This window comes from Copidosoma floridanum, unplaced genomic scaffold (assembly GCF_036245765.1).
Source record: "Copidosoma floridanum isolate Cflo_tuat_1 unplaced genomic scaffold, Cflo_Japanese_pri ptg000024l, whole genome shotgun sequence".
Taxonomy (NCBI): Eukaryota; Metazoa; Arthropoda; class Insecta; order Hymenoptera; family Encyrtidae; genus Copidosoma; species Copidosoma floridanum.
The window spans coordinates 1,204,453-1,223,214 of NW_028321901.1; the positions used below are offsets into that span (position 1 = coordinate 1,204,453).

Below are 18,762 nucleotides of genomic sequence, written 5' to 3' on the forward strand. Positions count from 1 at the left end.
TCTGCTGCTGAATTATATTTATATAATTTTGTAATGCATCGTCTAGTGCCATTGCAACATTCATCGAATCTACTCAAGTTTCTTACAAACAAAACAGTAGCATCTACATTTAAATTTGTAACATGTGGCGGTAATTGTTCACGTATATTTTGAAGAGTTCCTATAGAAAAACTAATGTTTATATTGTCGTCAGTGCGATCACCACCTTTACATTTTGCATTATCTATGCTGTAAGAAGTATGTTCTTTTCCTTTTAAATAATTTAAAATTTTATTATTTAAAATGTACAAAAGTGCGTTGGAAGTTGTTAGAATTGCTTTGTTTAGGCAGCTACTTATACCATATCCATAAATTTGTTGACAAACATTATCGGTTTTCCATCCCTACGGAATTTCGAAAGACTTTATTATTCCATTTTCAATGTCCATTAACAATAATGAAAATTATAAATCTGTACACCACATAGTACTTTTCAATTTTATAATTTTAAAGTGTTTCCATAAAAATAAATACTCTAAAGTTTCACTAGTTATGCTAAACCATCAATCTCATTGGTTCTTTTGAGGGCAACCTTAGGTTAAATCACTTTGCCAACAAATAATTGTTAACTGACTAATAGACTATAGAAAGCTGGCCAATACTAAATCAAGTCAACTACTCACTGGTAACCTTCACGAGCGAAATTGTTCATCGTAAGGCTGGGAATCTCGGCCAACGACGACCCCACATGACTCTCTTGACTCTAAGCATTCCACCAGGAATCACCGATCTTCTCTGAGGCTTACACTGGGCGAACCTTACAGCTATTAAAAAAAAAAAAAAAAATTAGCAAATACGATTGTCTCGAATGGGCAAGCATCATGAACCAATTTCCCCATCTCAGATCACTAAAACAATTAGGTCTACAAAAAAAAAATGTCTTAGACACTAACGTCTTCAGCGTTACACTAGCAGACGTTAGGGAAGAGCTCTACATTTAGCTTCAACACTTTACACATAGTAGTTTTTTTCCCAACCAGTCTGGTACTACAATAACAAGCCAGAGAAGATCACCCTGAGGTAAAGAGGCCGCCACATTGGCTGGAAATTTAAGTCTAACAAAAGTTTACTTTAATATCTCACTGGTTCTTTTTTAGGGCCATAGGGCGTCAAACTACCTTGCCAAAAAAATATATATGAAAATCGACAAATAAAAAATTTACTAAATAGGAGATCAGCTCTTGATTGTAATCCTTACAGTCATCTCTAAAATCTTCCAGATTTTTTAATAGGTAGAATATGTAGTTATATTTTTATGATGATAAAAAATGTAGAGACTAAGCTCCAGGACTTTGTTCTCTGGTAATAAAGTTGTAAGATATTAGAAAAATTTTTTAGTTATAAGTTCTTTGTGAGTTTGAAATCTTTACAGATTTAAAAAATAGCCCTCCTCGTAGATTATCCGTGAAAAACTGTAAATCAACGGTCCTCTATGGCCAACGATTATTTCACGGCTTAAGAAACGCACAGTTTTTTTAGCATAATTACATTTTTTTCACTTCTTACAGCTTATCATTTGACCAAATAAACTGTATGGATTTCGAACAAACATGTTTTTAAGAAGAAGAATTTCGTTTTTAGAAGTGTCAAAAATAGATGTAAAATTTTTAAACTTTAAACGTTTCACATTACATGTCAACGCACTACGGTGCTTCATTTAGTGGGTCTTGGGTGAAGCCGAAACAAGGTGGCTGCTAGTTCAATATAATTAGAAAGATTTAGCAAAGATATTTTTAGTTTACTGAAAAAAAGATGTTGTCAAATTTATAATAAGAACAAGTATTGCTTAATACAATTAGTCCGATACTATTTAGGAAAAATAGTACATATTTCTATAGTTTTTAATTGGATATTGAATTATCTTATTCTTATTGAAATAAATAAATATTAAAAAATAAAATTAAAAAAAAAGAGATTTCATTGTAACTATTAAAGAAATGGGACAATTGCTGTTAACAAGGACTTCAATGACATAAAATCAATCCATGATCTAAATATTGTCATAAAGCCAAAATAGAACACAACAAAAATTATTAAATATTTTGTCAAGACATAAAAAAAATCTTAGGATTTAATTATTACAAAAATAAGCAAAGAAGACTGAAACAGAAACAGCAATAATAGTAATATGTATGATAAATGGAAATAGAAACCTATTTAATAAACAAATTGTTTGAGATAATTGTACCAACAAATTTTTTTGTGGAAAAAGTGAGGATTAAAGTAGAAATATAGGTAGACCGACAACCCAAAATAGACCGCTACCACCTAGTAACAGAAATTGATTGTATGTATATTTAACAAGCAATTCAAGAGTTCCAAAATTAATTGATAACCTAAGAAATGAATTAGAAGGAATAGACGAAATAAATACAAGAACGTGTATAATATTATCGTGCTACATTGTATAAATCCTTGTACATACTTTTAATTAGTGTGTCAATAGATCAATAAGGCCAAATGCCCTTAAAAGAGCTTTTGTAGGATCTACACTTAAGTCTGGAAGCAAAAAAAAAAAATTAAATTATTGAGTACCTTTTATAACTAGCATAGCTACTACTAACACAATTGCTTGAAACTAATTTAGATTTCTCAAAAAGGAATGAACTCAATATTCTATAAGTTAAAAACCTCAAATAATGCATAAAAATATTCACAATACTGAGCTTACTGCTATAAATTTTATTAATTTAGCTAAAACTTTTGTTATTTGTTTATGATAGTCTTTTATAAAAAGAAGCTATAAAAATATGGCATCAGAGGTTATATATTTAAATCAATTAAATGCTATAATTATTGCTTAAGATGAAGCAAAATTTACATAAAATAAAAAAATTTACTCTTAGTTTATTACGGGGAGCAATACTATTTTCATTATTATTTGTACAATATGCTTACAATTTACTAACTTTTCTACCACACAGAAATATTCTGTCTTATGCTAATGTAAGCGCTGTTATTTATGCAGACAATTTTTGAGTAAGGTTAAAATTGATTTCAATCAATACCCTTAATAGATTGCAGATTGTCTGACTCTAAACAAACCATTACTTAATATACATCAAACAGTGTTTACAAAGTTTGCAAACTATTGTGATAGTTTATCTGTAACAATCAATATTAATTATGCTGGGCAAAAAACAAAATGAGGCAAGCATTAAAAAGATTTGGGGTTAATATAGAATCAGAATTTCAAATGGAACAAATACATGGAAATCAGTACTAAAAAAAAAAGGTGTGGGTCTCGGGACCCCCGGCAGAAGTGAAACTTCCAACTAGTAAGTTATTGAACTCGGTGTAATAGAAATCGTAAGGTGTTATGTACACTTTTTACAAATTTTAAAATTAAATTATTGTATGTACGAAAAAAAAAATTTGATAAGTAGATCACTTGTATTTATTTAATTCATGTTATATGTAGTCACGGTGTCATAATTACAGTTCGAAAAATATTTTCAAGTACAAAGTAGTATTGTATAGTTTTCTATTCATGATTTTTTATTTTATCATACACAAATAGGAAAACATTACAAATGTCGAAATTTTAAAAGATTTATACATATAAAACAATATAAAAATTCACATTAAATTATTTCATTTTGTGTTGAGTCTTTGAGTGAGAATTCCATAACAGAAACAATCGGTTTATGGTAACTAAAATATGAAGTAAATAATTTTGATTCTATTATTTTAATATATTGGGAAAAACCGGCATCTGTAGTGGTCCCATGTCTAGTTGTGGCTTGATTACGATTATTAACCATGTTTAATTCGAATTCGTCTCTTAGAAAATCAATTAATGGCAATGAATCGTTTGATGCAAAATTTATGTTGAAATCTCCAGCAAGAATAATAGGAATTGTATGATAATTTTTACTAAGTAATGCAGCACCTCTAACAGTATACTTTAGTAATGATTCATGGATGAACTCAATGATTTTTTGAACAGTCTGATTTATAGAAATATATATGGAAACCATTATAATTGTCAATCCGGTCGGTAAAGTATAATCAATAGCACACAAATCACCAATTTTAGACTGACTGTAAATCAGAGACTGTAAAAAAGAATGGATAAAAAAACGCAAATATATTACTTACAATGTATATATATATATATATATATATATATATATTATACAATCAGCACGTATGTACTCTACACAGTAAACGCACACTTTCGTAGTCTGATCACTTCTATACTGACTACGGCTACGGTAAACGGTTTCTATACGTTACATCAGTACTTTCAAGTGCCAGACCGCTACGCTTCTATACCTTATTCCCTTCTCATACGTGCACACACACACACACACACACACACGTTTCGGCTTCGGATATATATATATATATATATATATATATATATATATATATGTTTCTATATATATTTCTATACACGTGCGCGCTTGCTCTTTCTCTCTCTCTGTCAACTGTCGAGTGTTGTCGTACATCATCGTAGCGTATTCTCTCCCCCTGCACATCTACTCAACGGTATACGGTATATATAGGTATAGTTCCCGACTGCTTCTTCTGATGCGCGTGCGCGCTACTCTCTCCCATTCCCCGCTCCCCCCTCACCACCAAGAACCAGATGGACACTTTTGCGTTGCATCAGCCGGTTTTGCTCGCCTCTAAACTTCCAATACGCGGCTATAGAAGTTTCACTTAAAAAAAAAGGATTTAATATGTATTTTCTACAAAACATCCTCATACATGCAATGAAATACTCTAGAAAAATATGTTATGCTCAGTTTTACAATAAATAACCTTTTAGAATAACTTACCTTGCGATAATAAGTACCTTAAGGGCTTGTATTGTAATTATCTTACTAATGTATAGAGCAAAGTCGCTAAAACCGTTGTAATCGCTAACCACGAAAACTACTAAACCGATTTTGCTGAAATTTTGCACACTGATTCATGATACTTCCTAAATGATTTTAGTATAGTTTTTATCTTTGAAAATTTCATAACAATAGCAATAAATGAGCTCAAAGTTTTGCCAAAATACGATAGCTTTTCACTTTAGTTCAGTAAAATCCGCTAGCTGGCGTCGACATAAAATTGAGGCTACCTGCAACAGAATAAGATAAGTGTGGTTATCAAACGCCGGAGCGTCTCAATAGTGATGTTATTGTACTTCGGCAGTTCAACGAGCTGTATAGAGAATGTTAATTATAGTCTCGCAGCTGGATATCCCGGTTACGGACGCCACTCTTCTGTAATGGGAAAGGGACCTAGGTGTCCTTTCACCCTGAATCTTGACGAGTGCGATAACAAAAAATTTATTCCTACCGATGACGTCTCTGGCATAATACAAGGAGACATATCTAGCCAGACCACAATCTGCACCAACTCTTTCCGTCTAACGATGAGCAGTGTGTTATCCGGGGAACGACCCGAAGACGAGATATTCTTTGGTCAGCGGCGTACCTCGACCTCCCTCCATCGCAGTCTCCGTACATCGAGACTCCCAGGGTAAGAATCAAGCTAGCCGTAGGCAGCTCTTCATTATCAAGAATAATAATAAAGAATAGCCTGGAAGTTTTACCACTGGCGCTTTTTAGGGCCATTATAAGTATTTACGGTCCCTACTTAACCATCAATTTCATTGGTTCTTTTTAGAGGCCACCTAAGTGTAAACTACCTTGCCAACAAATACATTTTTACTATTATTTCTGGAAACGATTCGTCGACTAAAAGACTATATTAACTCAAGACGGGCACTATTAAACCAAGTCAGCCATTCACTAGCAGACATCACCTGCGGAGTTGTTCTTCGCAAGGCTGGAAAACCCGGTGACCGACGACCCTATATTACCCTCTCAACTCTAAGCATTCAACCAGGAATTACTGATCCTCTCCAAGGTCTGCGCCAAAATTGCAAAAATTTTTAACTAAAAACGTTTCACATTACATGTCAACACACTACGGTGTTTTATTTAGTAAGTCTCGGGCGAAGCCGAGACGGGGGGCTGCTAGTATTAATATAGTATGGAGAGTACAAAGTAGTTTTTCAAAAATTATTAGTAAAAATAAATTCAGTAGAAATAAGCCAATATATATAAAACAACTGTTTGCTTTTAAAGTCATTCAATCTTATTAGAATAAATTATAAACCAATAGAAAAATTGCAATGGTAACAGAGTTAATTGCATTTGTAAGTAACAAAAACAACTATATTTATGTGATAAAAGTTATTACCAAGTCATCAAACAAGCTTTTAACACTAGACATTTAAAAAAAAAAAAATTCTTATAATGTAAAAAAAGAATTTGCACAAGCATACTTTTCATCATTTTTACTTTATATAATGTATTATGGCTCTTAAATACATATTCTACACAGTTTAATTATCCACATATTATTCCGTTTAGGATATGGCTTATGTCTTAGAGTGCATTATCAATTGAGTTCCTAAGACGTAGATTTTGAGATCTTGTGATGCTATTTTAATTTTGAACCAGCCTGCGAACAGGTATTTATTCATACCTTTTGCAGGAAAAATTCTATGTTTCTATTGCTCTGTATTCTAAGACTTTGGTTATGAATGAAAAAATCAATTACTAAAATAAGAATACAAATTTTTCATTTATATTCGTAGTTGCTAAAGTAAATTTGTAGCTTAATAGTTTTTTTTTTTTTTTTTTTTTCAGAGTTCATTTGTCGTTTCAACGTTAAGAAAGTTGTTTTTCCTCATATTATTTTATTACATTCTGTTTGAACCTTAAACTTGATTTAATAGGATGAATCCACTTGTTTTAATATTAATAATGATTAAAATAAGAGTTTCGACTGTGGTACTTACTTCCTTCCTGATCTCTTATTATACTTATAGTAGGATAGAATTAGCTTTTTTCCAAAAAAAAAAAAATGCTATTAGCGCGAAAAAGATCATGGTGGTAGTTATTCAGCTTTTGAACGATTTAAAATTTAAAATATTCTTAGACTACAAATTGTGTCAGCTAACGGCCCAAAAAAAATGGTAAATGTGGTCGAAAATGGTTTCTTACCTCTAGAAAAAAACTGGAGAGTCGGACAAAAAGTTGTACTATTATAAAAGATACGAAATTTTAAAACGAAGAAAATGAGCTCCAGTGAAATAAAATTAGCCCCACTACTTTTTTGCAATTTGTCAAAAAGTGCTCTTTTAATCCATTTAAAAAAAATCTATTACTCACGTTCATTTGAACATTCAGACTTAAAAATTTAATTCAAGCTAGATCTTGTGACCCTTCAAATCAACACTAAATTTTAAGAAGATCGGTTGTAAGCTTTTTGCAAACGGCTGCAAGAAGCAAAAACCGATCCCTCCACAAAAAGTTAGACATGGTTGGTTTTTTGATACATTCCCATTTTTTAAACGGCATTGGACTCGTAGAGAGTTATTCTACTACCAACTAAAACGTCGATTCATTCAACATTTCGAAAGTTCGTGAAAAATTTATGTCAAAAACTGGATATTTTTCGTGGATGCCCCCTCTACGCATGATAGCTCCAGAGTTTGCGAGCGGCTTGATGCGCACCCGCATCCAAGGAAAATATCCAGTTTTTGACATCAATTTTTCGTGTACTTCCTAAATGTCAAACGGATCGACGTCTTAGTAGGTTGTATAGTAACTCTCTAAGAGGACAATGCCGTTTGAGAAATGGCAATATGTTGAAAAACCATCCACGTCCAACTTTTTTGCGGAGGGGCCATTTTTTGCTTCTTGTAGTGGTTTGCAAAAAAATTACAACCAATCTTTTTGAAATTTAGTGTGGATGCTAACGGGCACAAGATTTTCCTGGTATTCAATTTTCAAGTCTTAATGTTCAAATGAACGTGAGTTATAGATTTTGAAAAAAACGGTGCATAAGAGCACTTTTTGGAAAATTGCGAAAAAACGGCTGGGCCACTTTTATCCCACTAGAGCTTATTTTCTTTGTCTTGAAATTGTGTATCTTTTACAACCCTACAACTTTTTCGTCTGACTCTCCAGTTTCTTTCTAGAGGCAAAAAACCATTTTTTACCACATTAACCTTTTTTTTTTGGAGCTGTTAGCTGACACAGTTTGGAGGCTAAAACTATTTCGATTTGCTCAGAAACCGAATAACTATCACCACGTACTTATTATTGAGGTGTTTGTAAGACTCTTTACAAAAAGTTTGGTTGGACAAATTTCTGTGGGAGTTTTGTGATACATGCTTCGGTCAATGTCGTTAAGGCGCTTGTGTTATGGTCATGTTGCTCTGTGATTTAATTTAAGATGATACAATACTCCTGATCGAGACGTCAAAAAATACGTCCATATGACCATAGCCCTTGCACACGTTCCACCCTCTAATCTTTCCATGGCTTTTGAAATTTTGAAGCACGATCCTTCTGATATAATAGAGCCATTTTAAAGTACGTTGCAGAAACGTACATCATTGGTCATACGAGGAGTGGAAAACGTAAAGGTGTTGATCGATGGTACCCCCCCTCCCCCACCCCTTTAGAATAAATATAATGCCACCCTTGCTGACGAGCATAAAACCAATAATGTAAGTGAGAGGTGGTATAGTCAGTTCCACATTGTCGTTGGGAAATATCACCTGGACATTTATTTGGCCCTAACCAAAATACAAAAAAAAGAGGCCGATACAGATATTCTAATTTCCGAACTAAATCTTGGACGGAGAGTAAAAGCAGCTCCCAAGAAAAAATGGCTCTTAACACAAACTATTATCGAAAATAATATATAAGACTTATGAATCTTTTTAAAAAACCAACAAAACTTTCGAATATATTCATGCTTCTGCATGCCACATTACTTTGTAAAAATTTTAAAAAATGAATGAATATAATCAAACTTTCATTATTATTCGTGAAACGTCTATTCATGACATGTGTCGTGAAACTTGCATTAGTGATTTATAACATTTAATAAATTCGTGAGAACGAATTTTGCCAAATGGTAGTCCTCAAATTATCTTTTTCAGAATTTGTTTGTCGTAAAATTAACTGTCGTGGAACTCGAGTAGTGAAAGTGACCGGTAACTGTGTGCGCTCATTTCAAAGTAACCTTTGCGTTTTTAGGTGATTGCGAGCTTCTTAGAATAATTTTAGAAGGTTTTAGATTGATTATCGGAAATTTTGTAGATTAATTGTATTAAGGTAAAGTACCCAGTAGTTGGACAGAAATAAAAATGGCACCAGTAGTTGGACAGTCCAATATAGTTAACATTTTCGAATAGAAGACGTTTTCAAATAGGAAAAAAAATTCATTTATAAACCATCAATGCATAATAATGCCTGATGAAAAAATTTATTTTGGAATCTCTTTTTCGTTTTTAAGTAAAAAAATATGTTTTAAATGCGAAGCATGTAAGATTGTTGTCCAAAAATAGATCCCTTTAATAACATAGGAGTGTTCCGATATATAGTACTTGGACACGGACAAAATCGCTAAAAATTAAAATTTATAGTTGCGCATAGAACGTTCAAGTTATTTTCTAACTAAAGTAACTTTGCAAAATGCATATTATTATAACTTTTATTGAGTTTATTAGAGTTAAACGCATCGAAAAATATAAATAACTCTGTCCAAGAATAGCTTCCTTTCGATAACATACGATTTTTTCTATACCTGGTACTTGGACAGTAAAAAACACTTAAAATTATTGATTATTACTGAATATAATATGTTAATGTTACTGTTGAAGACTAAAATAAAGTTGAATGATGACCAGAAACTATACCATGTAGTAAAAAATATTATAATCATTGAGGAGTTGAGAGATGTGAGAAAGCATTTTGAAATTAGGTCTACTCTAACCTCCTTTTCATTTAATTAACACGGAGTATCCAACTACTGGTCTCAATTTCCATGTTGGACCCAGTACCTGGACACTGGTGTCCAGATACTGGGTCTTAATGATTTTTCTTTGATATTAATTTTTTCTTTGTTTATTAACCTGATATTTTTTTTCTAATAAATAAGAAAAATTTAAAATAATACATGCAATGTTTTTTGTAACATCATTTTTTGTTAGTTTTTTATAAATCAGCAAAGAAAATTTTAACTGTCAAAAGTGTCCAACTACTGGGTACTTTACCTTAATTAAAGGGGCTCTTAAGACATTCGTTCGAGCCAACGACGGAAGAAAAGGAGAGGAGAGTAGTCACTGAGACCTCAATGGCAAAATTAGTAACACACTTTCCCGGCAAGAAAAGAGTTCCAGGTTCAAGTCCTGGTAGAGGTGGTACTTTTTTTAATTGCTATGTATGACAATGTTTCTACAAACTGTAGTTGTAACTGAAAAGTTCGAGTTGCCTTGGCAATCGTGTGTTGGATGGGAAATCTTGATAAATTCAATTACTTGTATTTAATACTAACCCATAGATAAATTAAAGTAAATTCTAATATTCTTACATACCATATGAGCAAGGCGTTGCGCGTCGGACTAAAAAAATCTACAAAAAAGTATAAAGTGTAGCAATTGAGAAGAGGAGTCACCGAGACCTTGATGGTGAAATTGATGACGCACTTTCCCGGCAAGAAAACAGTTCCAGGTTCAAGCGCTGGTTAAGGTGGCACTTTTTTTTAATTGCTACGTATGACATAGTTTCTACAAACTGTAGTTTTAACTGAAAAATTCGAGTTGCCTTGGCAATCGTGTGTTTAATTTAAAATTCCAATAAATTTAATTACTCGCATTTCAAAAATTCTTTAATTTTTTCTCTCATTAGTTTAATCGGTGACTGAACTTAATCAACTTTGCACTAGTGAACGAACCCACCCTCCGACAGGTAGATGGTTTAAAAAACTATGTGTTAGACCTTAATTTCTTGGATTTTGCGGAAATAAACAATCATCAGTTGTCACCTCCCCGCGTAAGAAAAATTTTGTATGGAAAAAGTTTTTCAAGCGTTTAGTTTGGCAAAAGTTTTGTCAAACTTTACCAATGGCACTGAGCCAAACTTTATATAAACTCATTAATTTTTTAAAAAGCATGGGTTTAAGTTATTGTTAACTTTGTGTAAAGTTTTATTAAATTGAATCAACTTTTAAAATACTTACATTTTTCTCATATGAAAGATTTAAAAAATTTTTGTAATTACTCGCAAATGTTCAACCTTGTTGTTATATACATCTTTTCCTCAACAATAGTGTTAATACTATACTTAAACCAATCTATATTTAAATATTCTATTCTTAATTTTTTAATAAATACAAATAAACTTTCTAAGAACTTTGTGAGAGTTTAATAAAAACTTATGCCTATGCAAAACGACAAGTTCAAATAAATTTTGGCTCAGTGCCAAAAATTTTGCCAAACTCAACTTTCAAAAAACTTTTTCCTTAAAAAAATTCTTTTTCGTGGGTCTTATATCACAATTACAAAAAGAGCAAAGAAGGGTTGTACAGCGTCCAAATTATCCTTTTATAATTAACTTCAAAATTTTATAGGTGCCTCGTAAGTTGGAGCAGTCTGGAGGGTAAATATACCCATAGCTGGGGCACTATGCAGTCGTTAAGCTGGCTAAATGTTCCTTGAAGTTCTTTAAGTACGCTACAAAGAAGCTTATTAAAATCAATGCTGTTGTCCAAATTTTCTATACATATCGGCTAATTGACTGTTCTAACGTATCTCATTCTGATGAACTTCATTCTATAAGTTACGAGTTAAGCATCCGATATAACTTTAATACCAACTTACACTTCCAATAATAATGTTACTTGAACTATTTCATGGTTATCTTATTGCATTAATTAAATTTTTTTTAATTTACAAAAAAATACTCGAATTTTAGTCAAACCAAAATCGTTGTCATTCATTAATTTAGTATAGATGATGAGATACTCATTTTGTGATCTCATTTGTTTGACGTAAATTTACGTATTGTCAAAGCGTACAAAACGTGTTTAGACTTATCTCGTCACAGCTACGGACCCATGATAAAGAGGCCTATAAAATTTTGGAAACGGTGCTTTTATATGTTCACTCCCCAAATTGCTTATAATTTCAATCGAAGGTTAACATTTTGTTGTTACAAATTCTACTGATACGCACTCTCTGTTACAAAGTGTACGCTCATCAAAACCTCGTTTGCTTGCAAGCTGGAACTCCGTGCATAGCAGCATCATTTCACAGGCTGTATGAATCCTTCTAGGAAAATTGCGATGATTCTCCTTAACTGACAACAAATTGTCAATATACAGTTAACTTATAATAATTTATTTGAAGTAATAATTCTAATAGTGCGTTATAAACGAGGGTAAATCAATATTTCAGATTTTGACCTTGGGAAAATGTGATGGCAGTAGATTTTGCTTGATTCTCTATCTTCACCCACCTTCCTTGACGTACTTTTGGTCCCCCTACACCACAAGTCATCGCACAACATGACGGCACAACACTACAGCACACATTTTGAATTTTCTTTTTTTTTCTTTTCACCAATACAAAAAAAAAAAAAACAGTTGCCAAAGAAATTTGAACCCCCGACTTCTTGCACGCTAGCCAAGGCCCTTACACACTCTGCTATGAGCACGCCCAACAATGGAAAATCAATTCCTTTATGGGATGTTACAGTTCGTAACTTATTTTCAATATAAATTTTTATTTAATGGATATAAATTCATTTGGTTTAATTATTAATTAAATTAATAAATAATTTACTTATAGAATAACTTTTTTCTAGAATGTTTTTTTTTTTAAACTTGGAAATTAGTATATTTTATCAGAGTACCTTTTCAATCAGAGATTAGTAGAGATATTGCTGACTGCAATGCTACGGCGCGAGTTCACTTTTGGCCACTGTTTCGAGCGCCCCGTCGCGGCCACGCTGTCGAACCAGGCACACATATTTTTTTTTTTATTTGAGAAGCGTAGAGGGGGTACACCGAGTGTGTGCCTACGGATTCGCGTGGAAATGGGCATGTAGGCGCATACTTTGGAGACGCGTGGAAGGGGTATACTGAATATGTGCCTATACGGAGAGAGAAGTGGTGCATGGTAATGCTGACTACAGCTATATAACTATATACCTACGTATATCATAGCGAAAGAAAGCGACGAGTCTTTCTCGCTATATACTAACTTCTTAAATAAAGTCTTAGAAATTAAGGGGAAATAAAGAAGAAAAAAAGATTTCACATCTAATATTCATAAAATAAAAAACCTATTCTTTCATTTAACAATTCTCTATAACATATGAAAGCTTAAGAAAGGCTAGCCATATTATTTTTCGAAAATTAAATCATACAAATAAATGTTTGAGCAATTGGAAGCTCAGACTTTCAAGGCATTTATTTTTAAGTTCTTCTTATACTTTGGATTTTCGTTTAGTACTGCGTATCAAAGTACGTTGAAAAAAAAATTAAGCTTAAAATATTTTTTGAGGTTGAAAGTATGGCTACAAGCACCTTAAATATAAATTATTATTTTTACTTATAATTGCTATGAACTGTAGGCCAAGCTCCGGAGGGTATCAATGAACATATGTGACTTTAGGTTATATGAGGTCCGAAGTTTGAATAGCTGAGATGGGTAGGGCTTATGCCTTCGACGACATATTTTGGTGATTAGGGGTTCAATTCTGATTGTCATTGGATTTTTTTTTTTTTTTCAATATAATTCAGTATTCTATTTCAATTTCTTATTGCAACTTTCATTTTAATTTATAAATATTGTCAACACTTTTTTTTCGGGCACGTTAAAAAAATTATATTTTTAATACTGTGTCACGTACACAGAATCCTACGCAACAACTGACTATTGAATAATTTATTACGTTAATAGTTATAGCTAGCAAGGCTAATTCATAATTTTAAAGGTTATAATTTGAATGATAGTAAGATTGATAACTCACTTAATACTTGGTAGATTATACAAATCTTCATGTGCGTATTCGTATGCTTACATGTGTGTGATCTCAGACTTTTTGACAGATGTCAATGATTCAGGACTCAGAAGGATTACTTTTTCATATCGTTACGAAGGCTTGGGAAAAACAATCGTCATAGTTTTTTAAGGTTGTCATACCTCTTGACGATTTCTTGATGTTTTTAAGCAGATTGTTGTATTATTCAGGTGAAAAAAATATTCTTACACATATTTTAGTTTTACTTAGGGAAAATTCAAACAATTTAGTTTTTTTTAATCCCTCTATACGTTATACAGTTTTATTTTGAACAATAAAACAATTTTTTTTCTTTCGATTCATGCATTCAAGATTAGTATTTTAATAAGATTGATAGAACAATTCCCTAATTTGTAATTTTAATTAAATTCTTAACAAGATCTTATTTCATACAGTACGAAAAAACCACATTTACTATTTTCGCACACTCCGTAAGGGTTTTTTTATAGGATAATTTTACTTTAATGTGATAAATATCATGATTTCATTGACAGGTTTTACACATCTGAGCTTGTAATTTATATATTTACATTTTAATACTTACTGTCGCTAAAAAAAATAAATGTAGTTTGGTACCCTCTAATAAAAGAAACTATGTGAAACAATAAGCTTAGATTCTTTTTTTTAATATAGAAATTTGTATAAAAAAATTAAAATTTTAGATTTACGAGTCATCGGAAGCTATTGAGAAATGCAGAGTAAAAGCGGAGTGCTTTCTGGCGTATAATCACATAAATGAAGCAATAATTTGTAATGATATAGTAGATCGTACATACTCCGTATCATGTTGTAATACGCTTTTCTAGTATTAATGAATGTTGTATTAATTATTCAACAACGTGGCCAGTAAGTGACCTATGTTACATAGAGAGTGACCACAGTGTTATTAAGTAATGCTTAGTTAATTTATGCATATAAACATACATACTTCTATTGCCAACTTGAAGTTAAAGGAAAAAAAATTTACTCAAAGAAACCCTTTTTTTCCACTTGATTTAAAAAAGCTATTTCATGTCTTCTACTCTAAAAAGACTTTCTTGCTCTGACCCACCGATATTATTCAGCGATTCAAGAAATTGTAAGAATTAAAAAAAAAATTGAACCACATCCTAAATTATGAATAAAAAACGGGCCTTACTTTAAATAAACAAATTTGTAGTGCAAAATCTTTAAAAATCCACTCAGTTTTCTGACACTTTAAAAAGCTATCGTTAAATGTTTCAGTATTTTCTCTGCAGTCAGAAATTTATTCAACAATATTAAATTATGTTAAGTATCAAATTAAAAGTTTTAGTCATTTATTGCAATCTAAAGTTTTTTTTATTGAAACAATCGTATAAGATATTTAAGAACAAACCAAACTACATTTATTTTTTTTAGCTACAGTAAGTATTAAAATGTACATATATAAATTACAATCTCAGATGTGTAAAACCTGTCAATGAAATCATAATATTTATCACATTAAAGTAAAATTAACCTATAAAAAAAACTCATATGGAGTGTGCGAAAATAGAAAATGAGGTTTTTTCGTACTGTATGAAATAAGATCTTGTTAAGAATTTAATTAAAATTACAAATTAGGGAATTGTTCTATCAGTCTTATTGAAATACTAATCTTAAATGCATGAATCGAAAGAAAAAAAAAGGGTTTTATTGTTCAAAATAAAACTGTATAACGTATAGAGAGATTAAAAAAAATTAAATTGTTTGAATTTTCCCTAAGTAAAACTAAAATATGTGTAAGAATATTTTTTCACCTGAATAATACAACAATCTGCTTAAAAACATCAAGAAATCGTCAAGAGGTATGACAACCTTAAAAAGCTATGACGATTGTTTTTCCCAAGCCATCGTAACAATATAAAAAAGTAATCCTTCTGAGTCCTGAATCATTGACATCTGTCAAAAAGTCTGAGAGCACACACATGCAAGCATACAAATACGCACATAAAGATTTATATGATCTACCAAGTATTTAGTTAGTTATCAATGTTACTATCATTCAAATTATAACCTTTAAAATTATGAATTAGCCTTGCCAGCTATAACTATTAACGTAATAAATTATTTAATAGTCAGTTGTTGCGTAGGATTCTGTGTACATGACACAGTATTAAAAATATAATTTTTTTAACGTGCCCGAAAAAAAAGTGTTGACAATATTCATAAATTAAAATGAAAGTTGCAATAAGAAATTGAAATAGAATTCTGAATTATATTAAAAAAAAAAAAAAAAATCCAATGACAATCAGAATTAAACCCCTAATCGCCAAAATATGTCATCGAAGGCATAAGCCCTACCCATCTCAGCTATTCAAAAAGTCACATATGTTCATTGATACCCTCCGGAGCTTGGCCTACAGTTCATAGCAATTATAAGTAAAAATAATAATTTACATTTAAGGTGCTTGTAGCCATACTATCAACCTCAAAAAATATTTCAAGCTAAATATTTTTTTCAACGTACTTTGATACGCAGTACTAAACAAAAATCCAAAGTATAAGAAGAACTAAAAAATAAATGCCTTGAAAGTCTGAGCTTCCAATTGCGTAAACATTTATTTGTATGATTTAATTTTCGAAAAATAATATGGCTAGCCTCTCTTAAGCTTTCATATGTTATAGAGAATTGTTAAATGAAAGAATAGGTTTTTTATTTTATGAATATTAGATGTGAAATCTTTTTTTCTTCTTTATTTCCCCTTAATTTCTAAGACTTTATTTAAGAAGTTAGTATATAGTGAGAAAGACTCGTCGCTTTCTTTCGCTATGATATACGCAGGTATATAGTTATATAGCTGTAGTCGGCATTTGCATGCACCACTCCTCTCTTCGTATAGGCACATATTCAGTATACCCCTTCCACGCGTCTCCAAAGTATGTGCCTACATGCCCATTTCCACGCGAATCCGTAGGCACACACTCGGTGTATCCCCTCCACGCTTCTCAAATAAAAACAAAATGTGTGTGCCTGGTTCGACTGCGTGGCCGCGACGGGGCGCTCGAAACAGTGGCCAAAAGTGAGCTCGCGCCGTAGCATTGCAGTCAGCAATCTCTCTACTAATCTCTGTTTTCAATGTATGAATAAATATTTATTGCTTCATATTTAATTGCTTTTTTTTACAGTAAATAAATAATTGTTTGTACAACTTTTCATGGTTTTTCAAAATTAAAAAAAAAAAAAAATCTTTTTGTACTGTACAAATACAATAAACAATTTTTATTGTGACTTATTCTATTACAATTTTTTCATTTATAATTAAAGTAATTTTTGGACATAAGGACGTTCTTTACATAGTTTGTGGAGGAAAAGTTCAGAGAAGAGAGTGCAACGCTAATGTGTGCAGTAAAGCTAAAAATTGTTTTTCTCATGTGAATGTACTCACATACATGCATTTACGCAGACTTCATTTTTCCTTTTTCAATTAATTAAAGAACCAAATTGTGGGTCTACTTAAAAATTTGATAGGGTTACCTAAAAGTAATCTTTTGTACCCAAAAAATTGGGAGATTCCTAAAAGTCATATAAATGTTATTTAACGTGAATTTTTATAAGGTCATATGTTAAATATCGACTTTTTAAAACTAAAGATGTATAAAATAATGGTACCATCAAATTAGCTGAAATTTTTGTGGGTGTTTTTTATGATATCTTAATATACGTTTGAGGTTTAAATAATATCTGTCAAAAAAACTTCTGTGTGATGAACGTCCTGAAGTGACATTCACTGGCACGTTACACTACCCTATTAAAAAAAGCTATACTACGGGATGATTTTTCTTCATTTTCTACGTACAATTATATTTTGGGTATTAAATATGGACGAGGAATAAGCGTGGAATCGTATGTGATAGGTGTGAGCGTGACGTTACAGATGTAATCAGCGTAGGCAATAGGAAGTTGTTCTGAAATCACCAGAAGATTCGATCAAAGTGCACAGTCTTGTACTGGCCAACTTATGTATTGTTTTTATTATATTGTGAACTAATGCATTGTTAATAACTGTTAACTCGTTAAATATTAGTTACAATCATATTCAATCAACGTAGGTATACTCATTTTCACGATAATTGCACCACCTTCGTACACAACATTGTTTCATCGAAGGTACTTTTATACTGAAAATTATATTGTTTGCCGTATGATTTTATATAAGTATAACTTCATACTTGGGTACCCAAGTACCCACTGTCTACTGGTTTTTAGATAAAAAAGGCCCCCTCTTTCTATACAATAATTCCTAGATGCAAACTTGTCTCTTCAAGTCTGTTTGATAACATTTTGCTTGCTTTGCTTTTCTTTTTTGTTAATGTATTGACAGACAACAAGTCAGACTTACGAAGCACTTAAATAAGTGAGCCTTATCTGTAGCCTACACAAAAGAAATTTTTTTATTAATGAACATGATTATTATGCCATGATTTTGTTTTAAACTTCAGGACACGCACTCTAAGCTTGTTTATTCAGAAAAAAAATTGAACTAATTCTCACTTACATGTAAAATATAAAATCTTGTATGAACAGTTTTGGTTTGAAAATAATCATAATAATTAAACAAAGAATCATTAAACGCGTTAATGTATTATTTTGATAGTTTAGATTATATATACTTTAACTTAGAGAACGTTCAAGATGTAGATCAGCTTGCTCTCTCGAATAATGTATGTTTTAAATCCTAAAGCAAAATTTAAAACTTTATTAAATAAATCTGAAAATTTTTTGGATTTGATATGATATAATCTGAAAATTTTTCCACAAATATATATCAATCATAATAAGTAAGACAAAACGTATAATTTTTTTTCCAAATCTAACTAGTCTAAA

General features: G+C 31.4%; 1 protein-coding gene across 1 annotated transcript in view; it reads left to right on the forward strand.

The window, feature by feature from the left end:
- LOC106637206 (Talin_middle and talin-RS domain-containing protein rhea) overlaps positions 1–18,762 on the forward strand; it is a 912,483-nt gene that overhangs the window by 134,285 nt on the left and 759,436 nt on the right. The gene's annotated exons all lie outside the window — the stretch shown is intronic.